General features: G+C 44.9%; 1 protein-coding gene across 5 annotated transcripts in view; it reads right to left on the minus strand.

The window, feature by feature from the left end:
* RBFOX1 (RNA binding fox-1 homolog 1) overlaps positions 1–22842 on the minus strand; it is a 1434482-nt gene that overhangs the window by 340559 nt on the left and 1071081 nt on the right. The window lies entirely within an intron of this gene.

The following is a 22842-nucleotide window of genomic DNA, read 5'->3' on the forward strand; positions in this document are numbered from 1 at the left end:
TAGCTGCATAATTACATTTCTAGATAACGACAGTGGACAGCGTTTGGCAGAGAATTCAATTATTTAAGGCTGAATTTTGGCCATCTTGACAAGGTTTCTCTGTAATTGATTCTCGTGTATCAAAGTGGCCACACTGTTACAATTCAGAAAGCTCCAGTAACAGCTGCAAGTTGACCCCTCTTACTTAACAGCCTGATACTGTTTCTAACTTTAGCTTTTGACTATGACTTTCAACACCGCGCTTCTGAGAAGTTACCAGGGAGGACAGAGGCATCGCCACGCGCCAGCTTCCCGGGATGGGAGGGCTGTTGGTCACTCTGTTAAGGGCTGGGCCTGACTGGATTATGCCTCCTCCCGGTTATAGCATGCAAAGACCATTGGAGGAGGAGACAGGAAATAATTTGGTCACAGAGTCCAGAAACTTACACATTTAGATACTTAGTTTCCTAAAACTAGAACAGAGGTGACAATACGCACTTGCTCTTCCCCAAGACAACTCCGGAGAGCAAAACTACAGGAGTGTTTTGGGAGGCACAGAGTTCCATAAATACGAAGGATCATTGTGTTTATTACTGTATACGTTGTTTTGGTTAAAGAACCTGATGGGTTCGGAGAGAAATGAGAAATGCATTATACATGGGGCATATAGACACATGGCTATTATCCTTTGCAGAGAGGGCATTGCCTTTCTGCTTTTCAAGAAGTCCGCACGGAACAGAAGTTTTTGCTGGTTCTGCATGAGGAGCATCCATTTCCTCCTGTCTCTTAGAGAAGGGCTCATTGTTTTGTGACTCTTTATTTTGACCGCCAGGAAGCTCAAAGACGAAGAAGAGGTGGGCCTCTGTCGGTTGTGTTGGCTTTTACTGCCTGTGTATTTGTGTTCCAGTCTTCGTGTCCTGACCACCTCCAATCCTAACAGCCGCTATCCACATTGTTTCTGATTCTGATTTTACATTCATATATTACTGTCCTGTAAAATCTGTAGCAATTTTGCTTTTGGAACTGTTTGAATTGAACATATCCTTGTTCCAAACCCACCTCGAAAACTTTGTGCAGTCATAAAACATAACATTTAATGACAATCCTTCAGTAAAACCTCTTTTTCTGAACACAGGTTCTGTTTTTCCAAACAAGAAGCACCCAGTATTCCTAGACCATAATTCTTTTTTCTTACATCCACTCCCTCTGCTAAAAGGCAGACATCACCTTCTGTGCGTCCCTCCTCAACCACCGGCTCGGTGCACGACTCCTGATAAATGGTTGGCTCTCCAGCGTCTAGTGTGTGGTATTAAGCTCATGTTTTTTTTTTGGTTTTGTTTTCTTTTGCTTGTTTTGGAGGGACTTTGAAAATGCAGAATAAAAGAATAAAGCAGAGATCGGGGGAGCAGTGGCTAGGAGACACAGGTAGGCCTCAGAAACACAGAATTCAAGGGAAGGGCTGTGCATCAATATTTGCTATGGCCATCCCAGGCAGGAGGGCAACTTGTTTCTATAAATGGGCAGATGATAAATAGCTCAGGTGTTGAGGACCTCAGCTCTTTGCTGTAACCACTCAAAATTGCTACTGTCACATGAAACCATTTATAATGCGGAAACAAACACTGAAATTTGAATTTCCTGTAATTTTCACCTGTCATGAGATAGTCTTCTCTTGATTTTCTCCCCCTCTTGAAAAGGTCTAACAACCATTCTAAGCTTGAGGGTTATAAAATGGGTAATGGGCTAGGTTTGGCTCACAAACCATGGTTTGCTGACCCCTAATTGAGCACATATATTTTAATTATTTAATTAAGGCTCTGGAAGTCAGACTTCAATATAGTAGCAAATATATCCTCCTTTTTTGGTTGCCCTCTGCTTCCCCATGTGCTTCTTGATTTTTTCTTTCACTTCCTTGGTGCTAGTCCTGTTGATCTTCCCTGTGTCAAGGATTTCCATCAGGAGATTTTTTTTTTTTTTTTGGAGGGGGGGTCTTAGCCAGGCTTTGATAGTTCAATCTTACCCTCACTCTCAAAAATAAATAAATAAATAAATACAAACAAACAAAAACCAAATAAACAAACAAACAAAAAAACCATCCCAGCTTCCATCTTCTTTCCCCAACCTTCCATGATGACACTGCTTTCTCAGAGACTGCCCTTCTCTTTCCCCCTCCTGGCTCCTCTGCTGAGGTCAGATGCTGCATCTCCCTCTCACATCTGAGAGTGAACATGTGGATTACGCTGCTCGCCACCAGCCTTTGTGGGTGGCAGCCACCCAAAGTTTAAACACTCACGTAGAAGAAGAAAAAAGTATCACAAATGTCGGCTGGAGGTGGGGAGAAGACAGCGCTCAGAGACCAGTTCCTGCTGTATGGATTCTGTTGGTCAACAGAGCCAATTGCAACCTTGTGGACCAAATCCAGGCTGGGTAGGAGGATGAAGGGGAGGAAGAGGAAGGTGTTGATGATGATGACGATGATGGTTTGTCTGCATTGTGTAAAAGAGAGGTGATATTTTTAAATGGAGGTGTCTCATGTAAAATTTAGATCAATAGTAGTATCTCTTGAAAACCTGGAAGATCTAGAAATGTTGGGCCACATTTCCTCATACCAATAATCCCTGAAGTCTAGGAAGAATCTGCCTCCCCCATAGAGCAGGAGAATCAGACTCTGTGAGACTGTCTCCACCATTCTTTACCTGCCACCTGAAAAGAAGCCAAGGGTTAGCTGCCACTTGTGGACCATTGAAACAGAACGGAACAAAAAGCATAAAACAGAATGTTTCTCTGACAATATTAATTGCACTGTCGATCATTTGGATATTGACAGTGTTTATATGACAATATGGATCCATGCGGAACATGGACCCACTCATACCACCACCCCATTTCCAGGCCGAGTTGGGGAAGAGACAGTTTCCTACAGTATTCAAGGCCCTTTATGATATTCCTAACCTTTATTTTTCCAGATTCATCCTCTAATACACCCTGTCCTTCCTTCTACAAATCACTTTTTTTTTTCTGCAAATCAGTCTGGCAAGGTGCCTTTGCCATACACTTTTATAGATCCCAGCCTCTGTACAATCTGGCCTGCTATGCAGAACTATTCGTTCTTCCATTTTTCTTTTTCTTTTTCTTTCTTTCTTTCTTTCTTTCTTTCTTTCTTTCTTTCTTTCTTTCTTCTTCCTTCCTTCCTTCCTTCCTTCCTTCCTTCCTTCCTTCCTTCCTCCTTTTCTTCCAATTCAAACTTGCAATGTTACATGTTCTGCAAAACCTTCCCCATGATACCCGGCAGCATGAGCTACACCATCACCTATGTTCTGGAATCACCCTAGCAAGGTATGAGAACCCTGTAAAGTGTGACTGCTCCTCTGGGAGGTAGAGTGGCTCAAATGAAGAAGCCTGCCATTCATACATGTTCAACCGATGACTATGAGGTGGTGACCAGATAAACAAAGTTTCCCAGAATGCTTCCTGGGAGAATGGCTGACTGAATGTCTGCTTTGGGAAAATGTGAGTCAAGCTGAGGGTTTGCAGGGGTCCCCAGACCTCTGAGGACTACCTGTATCTCTAAATTTGTCTCAAATGTCCAGGGTAGCGGGGGAGGGTCCCGGCATAGTAAAAAAAAAAAAAAAAAAGCCTAAGTCTCAAAGTTGGAGAGGCTGAGTTGGGATATTGGTTCTGCTGTCTTTGAGCGTCTGATCTAGGATAAGATCTTAGTCCTGAGCCCTAGTCTCCTCGGGGGTGAAGTGACTCAACACCTGCACCTCTTCGCAGGCAGGCTGCTGCTGTGGAATGATCTGGTTATACATGGGTGTTCCTGGCACTTGGAAAGTAATCAAAAAGGTCTGGTGTATTTTTATTTATTTTTTTCCTCAGGTCTTTAGTGTATCTGCATGAAACTGTTTTCTCCTCATCTCCGTGATATGTCACATTTGCCTTCTCTGGGCCCCACCAGTACCCACAGCGAGGTCTCTATTGGAGCCTCCTTTCTATCCCTCACTTGGCTGCTTATTGAAGACAGCCCCCCTACGTCAAAAAGCAGCCACATGCTGGCTCCTCTGGCAGCCTCTCCACCTTCTGCAGCACTCACGACCTAGCCTTCTAGGCCCCTGGAAGACCAGCAGTGATTTGTCCCAGGATGGTAAAGACCTGGCTGGTGACCACATCCAGGTAAGATCCATTTTATCTCTTCTCCCCCATCCTCGATAATTTTGTTTTTTTTCGTGTCTTTTTCACAGGACTGGGACATAGAGCAGATGCTCAGTAAGCACTTGAGAATCACCAGTGGTATCCACAGGACGAGATGGGGGTTCAGAGAGGTTATGTCACTTATCCAAGTTTAAGCTGCAAAATGTGTGCTTTGTCAGTTACCAAGAGCTAGTTTTCCCTTCCCTTCCCTTCCCTTCCCTTCCCTTCCCTTCCCTTCCCTTCCCTTCCTTTTTTTTTTTTTTTTTTTTTTTTTAGTTTTCCCTTCCAAATGCCCCTACTACTTGCTCCATCATCAAGAGTGACCACTCCAGGGCAACAACTTGGGGCAAAGTTGACAAACTCCACTCACCACCCAGACGTGCATTCAAACCCCATCCAAAGCAGGCGAGAATAACATGGAAGGGCTTTACTTTGCATGGACAATTTACCTAGAAGTAAACTCCCTGAGATGCTACATAATGTTCTGGTCCTGATGCTGGGGACAGACAGATGAGTTCCCACCATTCCCAGCAGAGGGGACACCAAAAGCATCAGGCTGATTCCCAGGGAGGCAAGATCCTCCACAGGAAAAGCTTCCACAGACTGTGGGTAGGATGTACTGAGACATGGACCAGATGCTCCTCAAGTTATAGCCACTGCCTATGAATCTTCAGTGGGGGACCGATCCAACTGGGTAAGTGACATCCTGGGAAGAGATGCTGTATCCCAACCCCTCTTATGGATTGGTTTGGGTTAATACGTGTAAATGAGTTAATGAATAGAAAGCTCTTACAAGAATGACCAATGCCTACTAAGCATTCCATCTCACCATGACACCACTATTCCCTCACGGTCTGACACTCCTTGCCTCTCCTGGCTCCCCTCTTGCAAAAGCACCAGATCATAGTAGTTAAGAGCTCACACTGAGCCATACTGCCCATATGAAAAGCCTAGTTTCTACCAAGTGCTAGCTGTGTCTTCTCGTGTAAATTGCCTAACCTCTCTGTGCCCCAGATTCATGATCTAAAAGATAAGAATATTGTTAGTAACCATAACTCACAGGTGGTCTGGAGATTCAAGAAAGAATATCACGCAGACATTTAGCTGAGGGACTGGCTCATAGCAGACACTCATTTAATGGGTGCTGGTAGCTGTGGCAGTGGTAACAGCATTAGCAACAGCTGGTCTGGAGGATCAAACCAGCTCAAATCAGACCTTCCCCAAACCAGGAGTATCAATATCCTTTCTCCTTTCAACCTCTAATAGGTTAAATAAAACAGTGCTTACAAAAGTTAACCTGCCATGTGCCTTCTTATATAAGAGCTTCCCTCCTCCTTCCACACCTCAAACCAAAAATCGAGACACAGGTGGTAACAAGGATGTGTGTGTGGCTTCTGTACATAGGAGAGATGGTGCTGAACCAAAATATGAGAATTTCAATTTTAAGCGAGGGTTTGTGGGGATGATGAAGATAGTGCTTTTGAATCTGGGACACTGGGTCACCCTATTACCTCCAAAAATGGTTTTGCAGATGCACAAAGAAAATTCCAGTAGGTCCTGTAAGTGAGGAGACTGCTGATTATCATTAGAAACTGGAACCCCCAGTGGTAGAGGCAGTACCGGGCTCCTCTTGGTTCATTAAGCGCTTCTTGACCTGATTCTCCTCTGAAAGCCAGACTGACTGGCTGAATGAGCAAATCTAAGAATATCAACCCCACACATCATCTCTGCTGAGATCAACAATGCTTCAGGAACCGACCCTTGACCTATCTTGGGATGAATGGCAACTGGGTTTGAGAATTTGTTGACCTCGCTTCAGGCAAACAAATGCTCCCGAGGGACTCTCAGAGTTGGGGATGATAATCAGCCATTCCCCTGAATTTTGCTTTGTACCCTTCCCTGTATCTTCTGCGTCTGTGCTGCAGGTCCCTGCAGGAGCTGGGCACAGCGACACTCCAAATAGCACAATCTCCAGAACTCATAACTGGGCCTCTCTGCCCAAACCCCATGCACATACTCTATTCCCTGTGAACTGGCTGTGACACCTGAGTTCTACGTGCATCCTTCTCTCCTTAGTGACTAAGCGCCTGGACTGGCATCTCCCCATGTGCTCTGTGTAACAGAAGGTTCCTAAGATGCTACCTTGTTAAAAGAACCCCATGACCAAAGAAGTAGGAGAAATTCAGCCTGAAGTCTCTCCCTCTTGGGGATTCATGATGCCTTATTAGCACAGTAAAGCCCCTGAGAGGTCTTGTAAGAATAAAAGAATAGAAACCTGTTTGACCTTATTTGATCCAGAAATTATTAGACGGCCAACAGACCATCTGTCCATCCATCCATCATCCACCCATCCATCCATGTATTCATCTTGCTATGTGATATCTGGCCATTGAGAATTAATTGTCAATCATGTGCAAAGTGCTTTACTCCTCCTTTTTTCCCTTCTACTTCCTCATCTTCATCATCACCATCTTCTTCATCATCATCATCATCAACATCCTCATCATCATCACAGTTCCACCATTTGAACAAATACTCGATGCTTACTTTGTGCCAGATACTGCACCAATTTCATCACATTCGCTCCCTCTGCTTATCCTCTGAAATCGATTCTGTTAGGTTTCTTACATTAGAGACGAGAGAACTGAAGCACTGAGAGGTGAAGTGAATGACAAAGGAAATAAGGCTGGTAAACGAGGAGCTGTAGTTTGAACGAGGTCTGCTGGGCCCTGGTTGCTGATTACTCGGTGAAGCCCCTTTCTGGCATGTGACCCCATGTAAGTATTCTAAGAAATGCTGGCCAGGACAAAAGTCATGCTGAGTGCCCTCCTTATCTCCTTCACCCTCAGCACCTCACGCCATCTCAACCACCCCAGTAGGCACTGGAGGCAGAGGGAAGACACACCCAAAGCCAGTACAGAGAGCTAGATGGCACTTGGAGGCTTGGGGAGGGCTGGCCTCCGCTGCTCCAAGACTTCAGGGAATGGGGAAACACCCCCAAGCAGAGGAGGTTCAAGGCACAGGGAAATGGGCTGGTCACATGGGAACAGCAGCGAAAAGCAAGTGTGGGTGGAGGAAAGAGAGGAGGGTGACCTAGGAGAAGGAGTGCTGTAGCTGAAGCACCATCTCAACCTCTGGGGCGGGCTTATCCTTGGCTCTGTCCCATATTAATAATGCCTCTTCTGGGGCAAAGGGGTGGTTCTTTTTCTAATTGTTCTTCTTTTTTTTTTAAGATTTTATTTATTTATTCATGAGAGACAGGGAGAGAGGCAGAGACACAGGCAGGGGGAGAAGCAGGCTCCATGCAGGGAGCCTGATGTGGGACTCGATCCCAGGACTCCAGGATCACGCCCTGGGCCGAAGGCAGCACTAAACTGCTGAGCCACCCGGGCTGCCCCCAAAGGGGTGGTTCTTAACTCATATATCTGATGCATGGACCACTCTGAGAATTTGGCCTTCATTCCAGAAAATAGTACATAACTCACAAAATTTTCCATATCATTACAGGGGATTGAAGGCCCCTCTGACACTCATCCCGGGGACCCTCGAGGAGCCCCCGGATCTCTATCAAATGTTGAAGTGTATGGCCAATGTGTGCTGTGCTTTCGCCAAAGGAAAGGCATGGATGGAGTCAGAATCCCTGAAGTCGGGCTCGCGGTGACAGTTCAGGTGACTGGCCTCCCATGGAATCATCCTGACGTGCTTACTGGCACTGTGACTTTGAGGATGTCTACCGGCCGCTCGGAGGACTCTCACCGCAACTTGACAGGGATGAGGTTTGCAGAAAGGCAAGAAGGTCAAACAGCTGGGGGAAGTGCTGAGGCATTCCACAACGCAAAACCAAGTCAGACACTGTGGAATCAACTCCCACCCTCAGCTCTCCTGTCCCGATATGAGCGGTTCTCCCAAGTTGGGGCCTGGCTTTCTCTGCTGAGGCTTTTGCCTCCAGCTCCAGGCCAGGCGACAGATACTATCAGACCAGTGAGCTGGTGGGAAGCATGGCAAGGCTCCCACCAGAACCAGCGTTGGGGGACAACAGAGAGGTAGGAAGCATGTGCTTGCATTTTCAGAGACTCTGCAGTCTGCGCTTGCAGGCGAGACTGAGTGGTTGGGCCCCAGCGCCGAGCTGGGCCAAGCGCACAGCTGAGCATCTGTGAGGACGGGCCAAGGGGCTGACCGCTGCAAATGGTTTCCTCGCCATGTCATGGCCAGGCAGCTGGTGGCAAGAGTGCCTCTGACAGGTGGGCTTCTCGGCTTCCCAGATTAGCAGTGCCCTCTGGGACACTGTGGGAACATCAAAAGAGGAACCACCCTAAGTGACCTCATTTCCTTTCTGATACATATGACGACCTTTCTTTAAATATATCTTGCTCGGCAAACCGTACCATACGTAGCATTTAGCATTTGCTAGATACTTTCTCACCGCATCATGTATCCACTCATTTCATCCTCATCGCGATCTTATACGGAAAGTCCTGTTATTATCCCTGTGTTACTGAGACACGGAGAGGTTAGGGAACTTGCTCAAGATCTCATACCCTGTGAGCGGCGAGTCTGGCTCCAGAGTCATGTATTCAACGGGTGTGCTACCTCTCCAGGAAAGACACATTTAAAAAAATCTATTTATGTTTTTTTGGCTGATCTCAACCTGACTAATAAAAAGCAAGCTTGCTTATTTGTTGTTTTTATTATCTTATTTTATTTTATTTATTATTTTTATTTTATTTTATTTTATTTATTTTATAATAAAAGCAATGTGACCTGTTGGCTAGGAACTCAGAATCCTGGGGCCATACTAAAGTTAGGTTCAAATTCTGGATCTGACGCTTCCTGGCATTGTTGCCCTAGGCAAATTACTTAACCTCTCTGAATCTCAATTCACTCATAAATTTAGAGGTAATAATACTTCCTTTCAAGGCTGTCATGGAGAGTACACTAAGTCATGTAGCCATGTGCTAACAATATTCCTCGCGCTTGGGTCCACTTTCAGGAGCTTCACGCATGGTGGTTATATTTTAGCATGGTCACCTCTGTTTACACGAATGCCAGGTATTTAAGTGACGACTCACTTATTGCTCGCTGGTTGACCCCAAGCATTCCAGCTGCATTGATCAGTAAATTCCCATAGTTGCTTAAGCTAGGTTGAGTTGGGTTTCTGTTCCTTGCAACTAATAGATTCTGAACTAATTCAATAGCGATGGTAAGAACAGTAGACACGCACGTGCACAAAAGGAAGTCAACAGAAGATACCTTTGGCTTCTGTTTTTAAACAAACACGTTTATAGATCTTTCTAAGGGCCAAATGCCATCATAAGCTCTTTCAAAGACTAACTCTTTTAATCTTTTAATAATTCTCTGGTGTTGGTCCTCATAACTGCCCCGTTCTCCAGATGAGGAGGCATAACATGGTTTACATCATTCCTGGCTAGTTGGGTGGGAGGCCCATAGCCAAAGGCCATGTCTGCCTGCCTGCTTCCAAATCCTATTTTCTTTCCTCTGCATGCTTTGCATCACCAAGGATGTTGATGTACTGGCTAAGAAAGGAATCCTGGAAACCTATAGAGGAGCTAGCACCAATAATCAGGTGCCTGCATTATAAACACTGCCTCCGTGCTGAAACCTTCCCTAAGTGAGTCCTAGAAAAAAACTGCATGGGCCGTTAACAAGAATTCCAAGATATCCTTCCGGAGAAATCCCACTGTTGCAGAGCCATGCCAACACAGACTACACAATCTCAGAACTATATTCAGACCCAGAAAAAGAAATATCAACCTGAAATCAACCTACCACTGTCCCTATCTCTTCTTTTGAAATAATATTTGGTGGAGAAATCGGTTTCCCCTTTCTACACATGCTCATAAACTCACTGAGCTGGTTGGTTTTTTAGGTACTCGTTTTTCTGCACACCCACCTATGACAGATCTGAACAAGTCAGCATTCCATGAAGTATTTACTGTGTTCTTTTGCATCTCCCCCAAGAATACCGAATAGAGTTTAGTGTGGAAATTCACAGATTCCAGGGTGCCTGTTTGTTTTAGGATTACCACCCAGACCTCACTTCCTTGGAGACTCCATGGCTGGCCTCAAAGATGAATGCTCTTTTTAGGACCAAAATAGAACAAAGGGACAAAAGGGAACTGAAGGGTTTAAAATTAGGATAAAAAAAGAAAAAAAAAAAAAAACTTGGCTCCGGAGTGGCCTTCCTTACCCGTTTAAACTTACCAATGATGCCCAACTTTTAGTGTGGTTTATCCCCATATGTTCCCACACTCCCACTGGGACCTAACATTTGCAGGCGCTATTTATCATTCTGGCTAGTGGTGTGCTCATCTGCCTACCTCACTAAGCAGCCCTTGTTGTTATTTTTATAATTACTGGGAGTCTTTTTCATGTTACACTCTGCCAGAACTCTGGCTTACCACACACCTGTTATACTCGGAACACATGGAGCGAAGGGGGTGGGTCTGGCAGTGGAGGAAAGGGGAAGACGGCCTTCCTGCTCACTATGAAAAGCAAAATCAAGAATAAAGAAGCAGACCAGAAGCCACTAGGTACCTCCTTTTTTTAAGGGCTGTACTCTGTGCCAGCTTGTTATTCAATAAACACTCTCTGCTCATTGGAGAGTTTGTTTCTTAGAGCAAATGCTGTGCCTTTTTTTTTTTTTTTTTTTACAAATGGCAACTTTGTAGTCATCACGATGACCAACAATGAATATCATCATCCCCATTTTACAGATGAGAAAACTGAAACAAAGAAAAGTTAAGTCCCTGGACATGAGGGCACACAGATGGCAAGTGGCAGATTGGGAGCACCTCCGAATTCAGGTGTTCCGGTATGAGACTACTGTGCTGCGCTCTAATCAACATCCCTGCCGTCCACAAACGTCATCCTCACCACCGCCAGCACACCTCCTTTGTCACTTCCACCATCATCAGTAACACTGTTATCACTGCCTCCCCCGCCAGCACCACCACACCACCTTCACCAGCATCATCACCACTGCCAGTATAAAAGTATTTCTCTGGCTCTTTCCATTGGCTGAGCACTTTGCCAGGTGTTCTACAAACCACCTCATGCCATATTCACAACAACCCTATGTTACTAGTCCTGTTATCACCTCTACTTCACAAATGTGGAAACTCAGCTTCAGATAAGTGAAGAAATCTGTCCCAGTAGCTGGTCAGGGGTTCATAAGATCCGTGATGATTTTACGATTCAAAGCCAGTTTTGCCTGACACCTATGAGAATGTGTTTACCTCCTGTACTCCCTTTCCTGGAGGTGGCAGGTGGGGGCACTTCTTCACACTGGCTCTCCCCGCCCCTCACCCATCATATTGGAAGTTTGTTGCTAGGCTGTGAGAGACCTACTGCGGAGCTGGGATATGACTTTGCATGTGGTAACTCTACTACCAAACAATGTGCAAGACCAACTGCTGAGATTCTGAGCTCTGGCCAAGTAACATCGGGGATCTTTGGCCTGACATCTGCTGAAACTGGCCTGTAATTCTCTTGAATGAAGCCCCGTGCATCCAGGTCAGTCCCTCCTGAGACGTCACCATCCTCACCAAAGCCCCCAGACGTCCCCTCCAGCACATTCCATTGGTTCTCCTTTGCCTAAACACCGGATTTGGGGGATGAAGGGGTGCCGCAGAGAGTATCAGGCTTGTTTTTCAAAACTTCTGCTCCTGTCCATCTCTTCTGGCAACTCCCAGACCAAGCGACCACCGTGGCGCACCTTGAATTATTGCTGTGGCCTCCTACCTGGGCCAGGCTTTCAATCTTGTCCCTCTCTAATCTATTCTCCACAAAACAGCCAAACTGGTCTGTTTAAAGGCTAAGTTCAATGATAGTTGTTCTCTGCTTAGAGCTCTTACCATTATTTCTCTCCCCCTTTTAATTCCTTTTGGGGGGATCCCTGGGTGGCGCAGTGGTTTGGCGCTTGCCTTTGGCCCAGGGCGCGATCCTGGAGACCCGGGATCGAATCCCACATCAGGCTCCCGGTGCATGGAGCCTGCTTCTCCCTCTGCCTATGTCTTGCCTCTCTCTCTCTCTCTCTCTCTCTCTCTCTCTCTCTGTGACTATCATAAATAAATAAAAATTTAAAAAAAAAATAATTCCTTTTGGAATGAAATCCACCCCCCACCCCCACCCTCATCAGTGCTTCTAAGCCACTGTGGTTCTTCTGCCTCTTTCCCTTCACTCCAACCGTTGTGCTCTGGGCTCACTGGCTTCAGCTCAGTTTCCTATGAACCTCTGGCCATGGTCGGGCCAGCATACACACCTTCTGCCTCAGTAGGCCTGCTCTCTGCCACCCCAATCCCCACCTCTGCCCACTTTCTTCATCTCTGCCCACTTCCTCACAGACAGCTCTCCTCATCCCCGAATGCAACTCCCACTATTTCTTGTGGACCTGACGTTTTTTTTTCTTCTTTCAGAGCATTTACCACAACTTGCAATACAAATTTGTACAATGGGTGCCTGGTTATTACCTGCCTTTCCCAGAAGCCTGTAAGCTCCATGAAGGAAAATGAAGTTGGTTTCCTTGTCTATGTACCCTCGGTGACTAACCCAATTTCCGAGGCAGAGCAGAGGCTAAATAAATATTTGTTGAATGAATGAGCAAGTGAATTAATTATTAACCAATTACTTAAGTGAAGGGATGAGGTCTGATTTAATCATTATGGATGTCACACACTTTGCTATAGACAACTCGATACATCTTTCATAAATAGATCATGAAGTATACGGAACATTTTATAAATGGTTAAAAACAGCATATCTCTTCTCCCATAGGATCAGATGAACTCTCAAAAATCTGTCTTATGTGTAAGCCTCTAGTTGTCTTATGTAATATAGTAATTGCTGGCTTGAATTAAAGACATCATTATTTTGGAGAGTTGCTCTTTTTCTGATATAAAAAGTGAAGGATCCATCCCTCATAGTAACATCATCTCCTTGGCATGCTACATGATTAAGGAGGAAATGTGATTTTATTTTTTGAGAAATTGATATTTTTCACAAAGCCAAGAGGAGCTATCAGAATAAAGGGATGTTTATTTGGGTGAATCACCAGCTTTGCACAAATCCCAAGTGCTAATTGCATAATGGGTCTTTACAAAATGCCATAATATGGGTTCGGCTGGTTTCTCTGTTTTCGGTTTGAAAAATAGATTGTTTAATAACCCATCAAAGCTATATGTAAACCAAGTAAACAATAGAGCAGATGTTGACTGCTGTCTTGTGCCTCGTAGACATAATTAAAGACAATGAGACACTCTCAGAGTCCTATAAGAGAGGACAAAGGCAAACACAAAAAATCAGTACAATATAAATGTAAACTGCATTTGCTGGACACCTGCTTTCTTAGTCCAAAATGCTGTCTCATATTTCCTGTGATGAAAAAATTTTGTAACATTCTCTATTTACTTATGTAAATATGTACATCCTGTCCTCTACTTTTCAGGAAGACAAGACTATAAGAGCTAGTCTTTTCAACTGAGTATTCACCTCAATTTCATTATGGCTAAGACCCTACACAGGTTCCAGAAACATTTTTAATTTTCTCATAAGCATAAATGTGAATAAGAACCAGTTAGCCAAAACTTCCCACATTTATAAAAGCAAATTCAAGCCCTGGTTTGGGTAGGGGTCAGCTGGGGCTCTATTCAGTAGTCATAGCATGCACTCTTTCATACATTTTTTAAGAATTCGACCAAATTGACATGTTTATTTCCTGAAAGCCTCACATATCTTTTTTTTTTTTTTTACGTCAGGCACATTTCCTAAAATCACCATTTCACCCTATACAAAAAAACAATCCTATTGGATAGAATGCTTAAAGTATCATTCCAATTTTCTAAATATTCTGCTTTTTTTTTTCGCCTCAAACTCCTACTCAGATTTCTGTTAGGTTTTCAGTGCTTAGTTCTACAGGGAAAAAAAAAAAAAAACATAACCACACACGAAATGTAATGCATGATATAATTAAGAGAATGCAAGCACAATTAAAAAGAAAAAAAAACCCAAAACACAGGGCTTTTCTCCGCAAATATCTTAAAAGAGGCATTGAACATTCAATATACCATTTGATTATATCTTTTTTCCCCTTTTAATTAGAGAGAAAAAAAAATCTGAGGTTAAAATCAGTTTTCTGTGGCTTACAAGACAGGAGAAACTTTCCTCGATCCAGAATCCTCAATTCGGAAAAACAAATGTCTTCACTCATTTTCAAAACAAAGCAGCATTCTTTTTCTATGAATAACTGAAGGTGTTTTTTTATAAGCCTCAAAAATCCCATTGTTTGGAGAACCCCTGAATTTCCTACTGATTTGTAGCAAATAGTGGTGCTTCTTCTGGTACCTCCTGGCTCCCTTGTCTGTTGTTTTTGATGATACAGAAGGAAGGGGGATTCTAATGTGATCTTGCATCTCTTTATGCTAATAAAATGGTGTCAGCCCATTTTCACTGACAACACCATAAAGCATAAACACCAAATGGGAAACAAATAGGGCCCTGATAACACTGTGAAACGGACCAATCAACCCTGAAGCACCTAAGATAGATGGCACCCCTCTTTCATTCATTCTTTATAGAAAGGCAGTGAAAATGTCCCTAGGTGAATCTGATTACACACACAGACACACACACACACACACACACACGCACGCATGCATGCACACACACAGGCGCGCACACGCACACATGATCTCTGAAGCTCAGGAAGGTTGTAAAGCACTAAATTCTTTTGATTTATGGAGCAGCCTGCACTGCATTGAGCAGAACAGCATGGCAAGCCGGGACCCCACTCCCAGAAATTCCTTTATTAACACGACCAGGCCCCACAAGTGAACAAAAGCAGTGGTGCGGGGTGTATAAATCATTAATACGGTGCCGGGCAGTGACTGCATTTCCTGTGTTAGTTGGAGAGCTCCTCAGCACAACGGGGATTTGGGGATTGGAATTGGCTGCGGAGAAATGCACTCCATCATTCTTGGAGTGGAAGATTCCCAACAGCCCTGCGCTCTCTCCTCTCCCATTCCCCAAGTCTGGAAGCCTCAGTGTGTGCTGCGATTCATCCAATCATATTCCTCATGACTTAAAACTACAATCGTGAAAAGCTTCAGAGTTGAAAGACCGCCCGACTCTTTCCCCTTCTGACAAGTTTTGCTTTCACAAGAGAAAAGAGCCACGAGGATGCTGTCAGGTGGAGCAGTCTCAGGGCAGCGATGGCCCAGCAGAGGCCTGGGTAGGTGGTGTGGAGCCCGTGGCCTGCACAGCTCGGGGAGGCTGTGGGAAAGGGCAGAAGGACGGGTGCAGGTGTTGGTTCCAGGGCCAGGCTGGCCACCTTTACACACCAGCCCTGCTACCTTCAGGTCTGCATCTCAAAAAATGAAATGATTCCCATCGATTCCCCAGAGGCCTCTTGTGGGGGATTAAATGAGGTAATCCCTGTAGAAGTGCTTGGTACTGTGCTTGTCACGTAACACTCCATAAAAGTTATTGATTATTTCATTATTTTCATTATTTCATTATGATCATCATCACCGTAAGGGTGGCTGCATTCTCTCTGGTTACCTAAATGGGCTTTCCACGCAGCATCTCCTCTTGCTTACCGAGGAGCCCTCACTTTTTGAATGGAACCAAAAGGAGACTTAAAAAGAGAGAAAAGAGAAAGACAGTTCTCCAGTCACATGCTCTAAATGGAGACCCCCAGTGGAAGGTTGTGCCATTGCACCAGGAAGGAAAGAATTTCTCCCCTCAGCCCTTCCTAGTTGAACTCCTCACTGCAAATGAGTAGGGGGGGGAAAGGGAGGGGGGCCATGGAGGATGAAAGAAAGAAAAGAAAAAAAAGAAAAGAAGAGAAAAGAAAAGAAGAGAAAAGAAAAGAAGAAAAGAAAAGAAAAGAAGAGAAAAGAAGAAGAAAAGAAAGAAAAGAAAAGAAAAGAAAAGAAAAGAAAAGGAAGAAGAAAAGAAAAGAAAGAAAAAGGAGAAGGAAGGAAGGAAGGAAGGAAGAAAGAAGCAAGCATAGTTTTATACAGATCATTGGTTTGAAAGAGCCTATCAAAGGGTTCAAGCAGAGACAACAGATCCAAAGCAAAGTCATTTGCAAGAGGCACCTTGGCATTTCTAGAAATTCTAGGAGTGGCTCGGAGGAAGACAGATTTAAAACTAGAAGTCCCACACCTTGCTCTTATGCTTCATTAGGAAGAGGACGAGTGGTCAGATGGCAGCAGGACACGTGCTTCCTCTCACTGAAAAGATCCAGGGTCTGAAAATGCACGTGCAACTGGGACAGGCCACCCTGAGAGTGGGGGTCTGTCCAGGTGCCATAGCACCCAGAAGGGATGTAGCAGGTGCACTCAAGCTTAGGGGAAGAAACTTCGGCGTGTGCCCAAGTCCCCTGCGTCACAGAATAATGACATTCTGAATGGAAATAAATGAAGCCCCTGCAGTGTGATTTTGTCAGCTTTTGAAAGTAAATAACTTTGCTACTGACAAGAGCTAGACAATTTTTATTTTCCCTCCTCCTGTCACAGAGCATTAATTGAGCTGTGCAGCCACATTACATCCAACACCACCTGCAGGACTGACAGTCGACAGCAAGAGGAGGGAGAAGGCCCCCAGAACAGGCGGGAGGGACCAAAGAACCCAAGGGAGACCCCCCCGGGACTCCTTGCCCATGCGCACCGATCGTGCAGATTGGGAAGAAACGGAAAAGAAAAATTCATACCCGGCTTCAATACACAGATGCTACTTTTCTTTGACACATTCATTCATTCAGTCATCTCTTTAACAAACATGAGTGACCGCTCCCAGCGTCCAGGCACTGTGCTAAATTTGAAGGTCTGTATCATCCTTAATCTTACAAATGACCCTATGAAATGGTTATTACTGCCTTACTTTTTCTGAAGAAGTAACTAAAGCCCCAAATCAAGTAAAGCATCCTGCTCTTTGCTCGATCCAGTCAGATCAGCTAATTGAATAACACAGTTGGGATTAAGCCCTCAGCTCATGACTTCTATCCTACAGACACTCTAGAGACACCAATATTTAAACTCTGCTTTGGGGGGTAGCTGACACCAACTGGTTGTAAAAGGAAGTGGGTTTCTCCTCTGAATTTTGCAAGACCCTTGAGATGGACAGTTGGATATGCCCCAAAACTAGGAATCGTGGACCTTGGACATTCATTCTGTTTTTAGCTGTTGATAAATTATTTCCCATTAATGAAAAACTCATCTTGCGGGGGAGAGATCTCTAAGCTCTCGGCCCTTCCCTTGCCCGAGACCAGAGCTTGCCCCATTCCTGGATTCAGGCAAAGCAACACAGAGCAGAGCTACTGAAGGGAAGAGTAGGGATCTATCTGTGGTTGTTTTTGATAAGGAGAATCCAGTCCACAAGGTGAATCCTGGGAAAACATCAAATGCCCCCTCCCCCCAAAAAAAGGCTCATTAGGACTAAACCTTTTGTGCATTTACTCCTCAGTACTGGGGAATCTGAGGCACTTAAATTCTACAGCTGCCTTTACTTTGTTTCAGAGCTGCAAAGGGGGAAAAAAGTCATTACATCCCTGGGAACACACTCTACCCTGAATGCTTTTCACTCTGGCTCCAATTCCTAATTTTGATTCTGTGTTTAAACACAACATAAAGAACAGGATCAACATAGGCCCAGGCTGCTCTCACCTAGAGCCTGGTCAAGAGTTAGAGACCACCACACACCACACCCCCTTCCTCAACCCTATCATCTCAAAGCCCCCTACACGCTGTTCCGAAAGCGTTAAATATAGGGTCATTCTCCTTTACCTTGTTCTCTGGCAGCTGCCCTGTCAGAGTGGAGCAGACGACACAAAGCAGATAACTGGAGTCTTGCTCTTTGCAAATGGGTCAGGGGAGGAATGAGTAATTCCAGGCCAGACGTGACTGGGGATTCCTAGGAAATCCAATGGACAAAGCCAGTGTTTCCCAAAGCGTGGTCCTACATTGATGGTTCACAAAATGGCATGTGGATTCACAACTTCATGGCCCCTCCATGAGGACAGAGGCTTCTGCTTGCTAAGAAAATCTAAAAGAGCCACTGGCACCTATTAGTTCAATGAATATAGAATGAATGAATGAATGAATGAATGAGTGAATAAATATTTCAAAGAACATCGGAAAAAATAATATCCTAGCTGTGATTCTATGACATTCATTTATTTCTCTCTTTTCAGCTTGGCCAAGTCTACTTTTAAGTTCAAAATATGAGTTAATTTTAAAAATATTAAGTAGATGATACTACTTTTTTGATAATGTGGATGAGTGGATTGGTAAAAACATGGAAGGGAATGCTTAAATGCCTGAACCTTGAGAAATGCTGGACCGTGATTATTATTTTCAGCGTAAGAAGCCCAGTGTTGTAAGCACTTCGATGAGGTTTTATCAACAGGCCTCTCTCTTGGGGTGCCATGAAGGGGGCACCTTCCTGATGGCTTCCGTTGAAACCTACTCTTCCAACCTCTGACCCACAAAGATGTTTCCAAATGTTCCATGGGTTTCTCCACAACTCAGGGGCGGTTTCCTCTTACCTATTCAGAAGGCATTCATTTCTATCCTTTCTCCTTCCCACTCCCCGTCATTTCAGCATGGTGCCAGACGATAACAGCCTGTGAAACACCAGCACACGACCCACTTCCACCACAAGCTGCCTCCCTCTGCCTCTTGGCTCATATACCCCCTTTTGCTCCTTAGGCTTCCACACCTGTCCTTCTCCATCCCTGGAGCACCCATCTCAACTAATCACTCACCTAATGCTCTCTTATCCCTTGCTCTGGAGAATCATCATCTCCTTCCTGAGACCCCTGGTGGCCCACCCATCAGAAAAGCCCTAATAGCCCCCACTGCCCCCACTTACATCATCAGTGTATGCATCATCCTGTTTGTCTCCTATAGGGCACTCTCCACCATCTGAAAATGCCCTCTTGATTCACTTAACTTGTATCATCTGTTCTTTTTCCAGTGGAACGCCTGCTCCGTGGTGGCAGGGACCTTTCCTAACTGATTTGCTGCAATATTCTCAATGCCTGGCAAAAATGTTTTGCATGGCCAAATGAAAGAATGAATAAAAGGACTGAATGTGTATTGATATAGATCTCTAGAAAGCAAGGACAATCACTGCCTCCCTTTGCTTATAAGGTTCTAGAAAGTCCAAACACGCACATGCATTTGTTCATTCCTCGCTTTATTATTTCATTGAACAACTACTACGTATCAGGCTTACTCTAGGCATCGTGGGTAGAGAAGTCTCTGCGGATGGAAAAGTTTCTGCCATTTTGCTGCTTATAGTCTAACAGGTCAGAAAAAAAGCATAGCAAAAGCGCTCTGTAAGTGTCTGGGGCTGAGCAAATACAAGAAATGTAAGGTAACAAGAGAGGAATTGGAAGTGGGAGCCTAGGCAATGGAAAGTAGTCATCTGCTTTTTTTCTCAGCCAGGACCAATGGATCAGGGCCACACTACGCCTGGAAGATCATAAGTAGCAGTGAAACCCTTTTCCCCAAACCCTGCCAGAAAGTTCCAGCCATAGAAGTTCTTTCCTACCCTTACGCCTGGCCCAGGGATTGGATTTGGGGCTCCTTCAGAAAGTGCGTTCTCTGAGTCTCTCCCCACAGGGGCGGCCTACAGGTTTGCTGCTCATTTCTCCAGCTCGCCTGCACTCAGCATGGTTGAAGGGCCAGGGCCAGGGCCCTCCTGAGCTATTGTGCCTGAGAGCTGACCCTGTTTGACACAGCCTCTCTCAATGGGGCCAGAGCATCATGCAGACAGCCACAGGCCAGTGCTCAGCCGGGCAAAGTTCTCTCGGGGAGCTCCCGGAAATAGGAAACTTTATCGATGAATGGAACTTTCTTTGCTTTTCTTAATTGAATTAAACAGCACACTGGGACACCTCTCTCCGTCCATTAAAAAGGTCTCTGCAGATGGGGCAATTACGCCCACGCTTTGTCAGCTCTGCCTCATTCAGGGGATGACATCTCCTGCGCATCAACCAGCCCCCTTAGGCCCCGACGCACCAACCTGATTTTATTTACAATGCTGCAATGTCTTTCTCTTCCAGAAGACTATTATTTGCCTGACAAACTACACTGTTTTTACCCAGCCAATATGAATAAACACGCATTATGTTTTCCTCTTGGGGGCAGAGAGCCTGGTTAAATGAATCAGAAAACCCTAAAAAAAAAAAAAAAAAAAAAAAAAGATCGTCTACCCTCAGTCCATCAGCCACCGGACAATTACTCAAGGGCCAGCTGTAAGGAAAACAGATGGCGCGTGAGCACTAATAACACGGGCTTCCTCCACTTGGGCAGAGGCAGAAACGCAGCCGCTTGTATGTTCTGACACGGAGACCGCCGCGAAATGGCAGGCAGAGCTGCCGATCGGCGCAGGACTCGGGTCTGCAGGCTAGCAGATGCTTACGGTTTCCACCGGTGGGTGTCGAATTAGATAATCCTAAAGCAGAGGCAACCCAAGTCCCCCTACAGTCTGCACACCGCCCCCCGCATCCCCCACCCTAGGTTCCTCCAAAAATGGGAGAGATCTGGGAGGAACCACCAGCCAGCCCACCTGAGATACAGGGCTTACCAGGCTAATGAGAGCCCAACAGCTCAGGCCTTGTCTCCTTTGTGGGGAAAAAAAAAATCAGGGAAATCAGGAGGACTGGTTACCTGGCCAAATTATGACACAGGATCTCTCCAGGAAAGAGACATAGGGGCCTATGTTCTATGGGACAGTCACCCAGGCCTAGAAGTGTGCTCACTCCAGCCACTTAAATTCCTTAAACAATTCAGACATGAAGATAATCTATCCTAATTCTTTTCTGCGTTATTGACACTATTGACTACCCCCAATCCACAGCACAATCTAATAAATCAACAAGGGATTAAGCCAAGAAGAAAGAAGGTGATAAAATGCCATTTGGCCCCCTATAAATCATCAGACAGAGCAGCGCGAGGTAAGTAACTGGAATGAGAATTGAACTTTTCCACGAGGCCATAATTGTTATGGCCCACCTAACGTTACCCAAATTTATAACCGTGGCTGGTGAATGGGGGCCGTCCCCCCTCCTATGGCCTTACTCCCAGAGCCCACCTTCCCTATGACTCTGCTCTGAGCACCACTTTCTAATTAGAGACAGAAAGGGTTGATATGCAGGTTTCACTTCAATTGCTTTCGATCTGAAGATGTCCACAGTGAGCAATGGCTTCATTTACCAGGAATTACCCTTTGTACAAACCACTTCACTATTTAAAACAAACCACATGGATCATCATTAAGTGGGAAAAATTGCCAATCTTTGGATATTGACAGTGGCATGGCCCACTTTAAAGGCCCTTTTCCCCCCCTTTTAATGTGGATTTTAAGCATTTGACTTGTTTTTAAATTTAGGCTGATAAAAAGGTTCTGAGTGAATAAGATTTGACAGATGAGAAGCTTTCTTTGAACAGGAACTGGGAGACACTGATGGTGGTGTAGAAATAGGGAAAACTAAGTTAATATGCTACTTATCCTCTTTCAGGGAGTTAGAACTCCGTGTGAATCACAGCTCTGGATGCGATCTGACACACACGGTGTGTCAGAAAACAAACCTCGTCCACTCTGTCCATAGCCTTGCCATACCTCAGCATGTGACGGATGCTCTTTGGTGTGCAACCTGTGACTTAAGATGGGAAGACATCTCTAGAGTTTTGTGGGGTGTGTGTGTGTGTGTGTGTGTGTGTGTGTGTGGTTGTTTTCTGTTTCTCCATGAAAAACAAACACATTTTTTTCTGACCCAGCTTGTAGAAATCTCCCCAGATTTGGGATCCGTATTCAGAATTTCCCCTCAAAGCAAGGATATTTAAATGGATACCCACTTTGAAACCCTGAGAAGAGTCTGTATCGCACATATGTGGGTTTGCAGTTCTTCTTCCGTGGGAGAAGATTTGCCATCAAAGGAGACACTCACTAAAGCCACTGCAGTGTATCAGGAATGGAGGCTGAAGCAGGGACTTTCCCTGGACAGCAAGATCGAAGCCAGAGGCTAGTGCTTGCCTCTTCTTTCCACCTGAGAATGGTCTACAAGTAGCACGAGATAGATGCCATATACCAGAGGTATACAGGTGTGTAGGTACACGTGTGTGCATATTGTGCCATAGGCACATGATGGCATCGTTGGATTTGATATCTATCCCATCTTGCAATTCCAAACTGTAGTACCACCTCTGGTGTTAAGAGAGAGGAGAAAGATTTAAAAAGAAAGAAAGAAACCACAACTGTAGGGAAATATCTATCTAAAGCAGAGTTACTGGGGAATATAAATAAATGACACAGAATCAGTCAAAGAATTTAAACACTGCAGTTGCCTCTTCTTTGGTCTGAATAAATAAGTTCTTTGTGGCAAAAGGGTTATGTCATTCTCCCTGGTTCATTCACAGTAGACTCAGGGGTTGGGGTATCCCAACTGATTTTTGTTTTTATGAACTGTCTCAGGAACAAATCTGGGAGAGTTTAGGAAGAAAGGCTGGAGTCGTGGCATGGCTGAATCAAAGAAAGCAGATGATGAAGGGATTTTCCTTAGATATTAGATGAGAGGTAAGTGCCATATGAACTTCATTCCAGGAGAATACATTTCCGTGAAGACGCGGTGGCCTCTGATCAGAATGTGTG

The sequence above is a fragment of the Vulpes lagopus genome, chromosome 3 (assembly GCF_018345385.1).
Source record: "Vulpes lagopus strain Blue_001 chromosome 3, ASM1834538v1, whole genome shotgun sequence".
NCBI lineage: Eukaryota > Metazoa > Chordata > Mammalia > Carnivora > Canidae > Vulpes > Vulpes lagopus.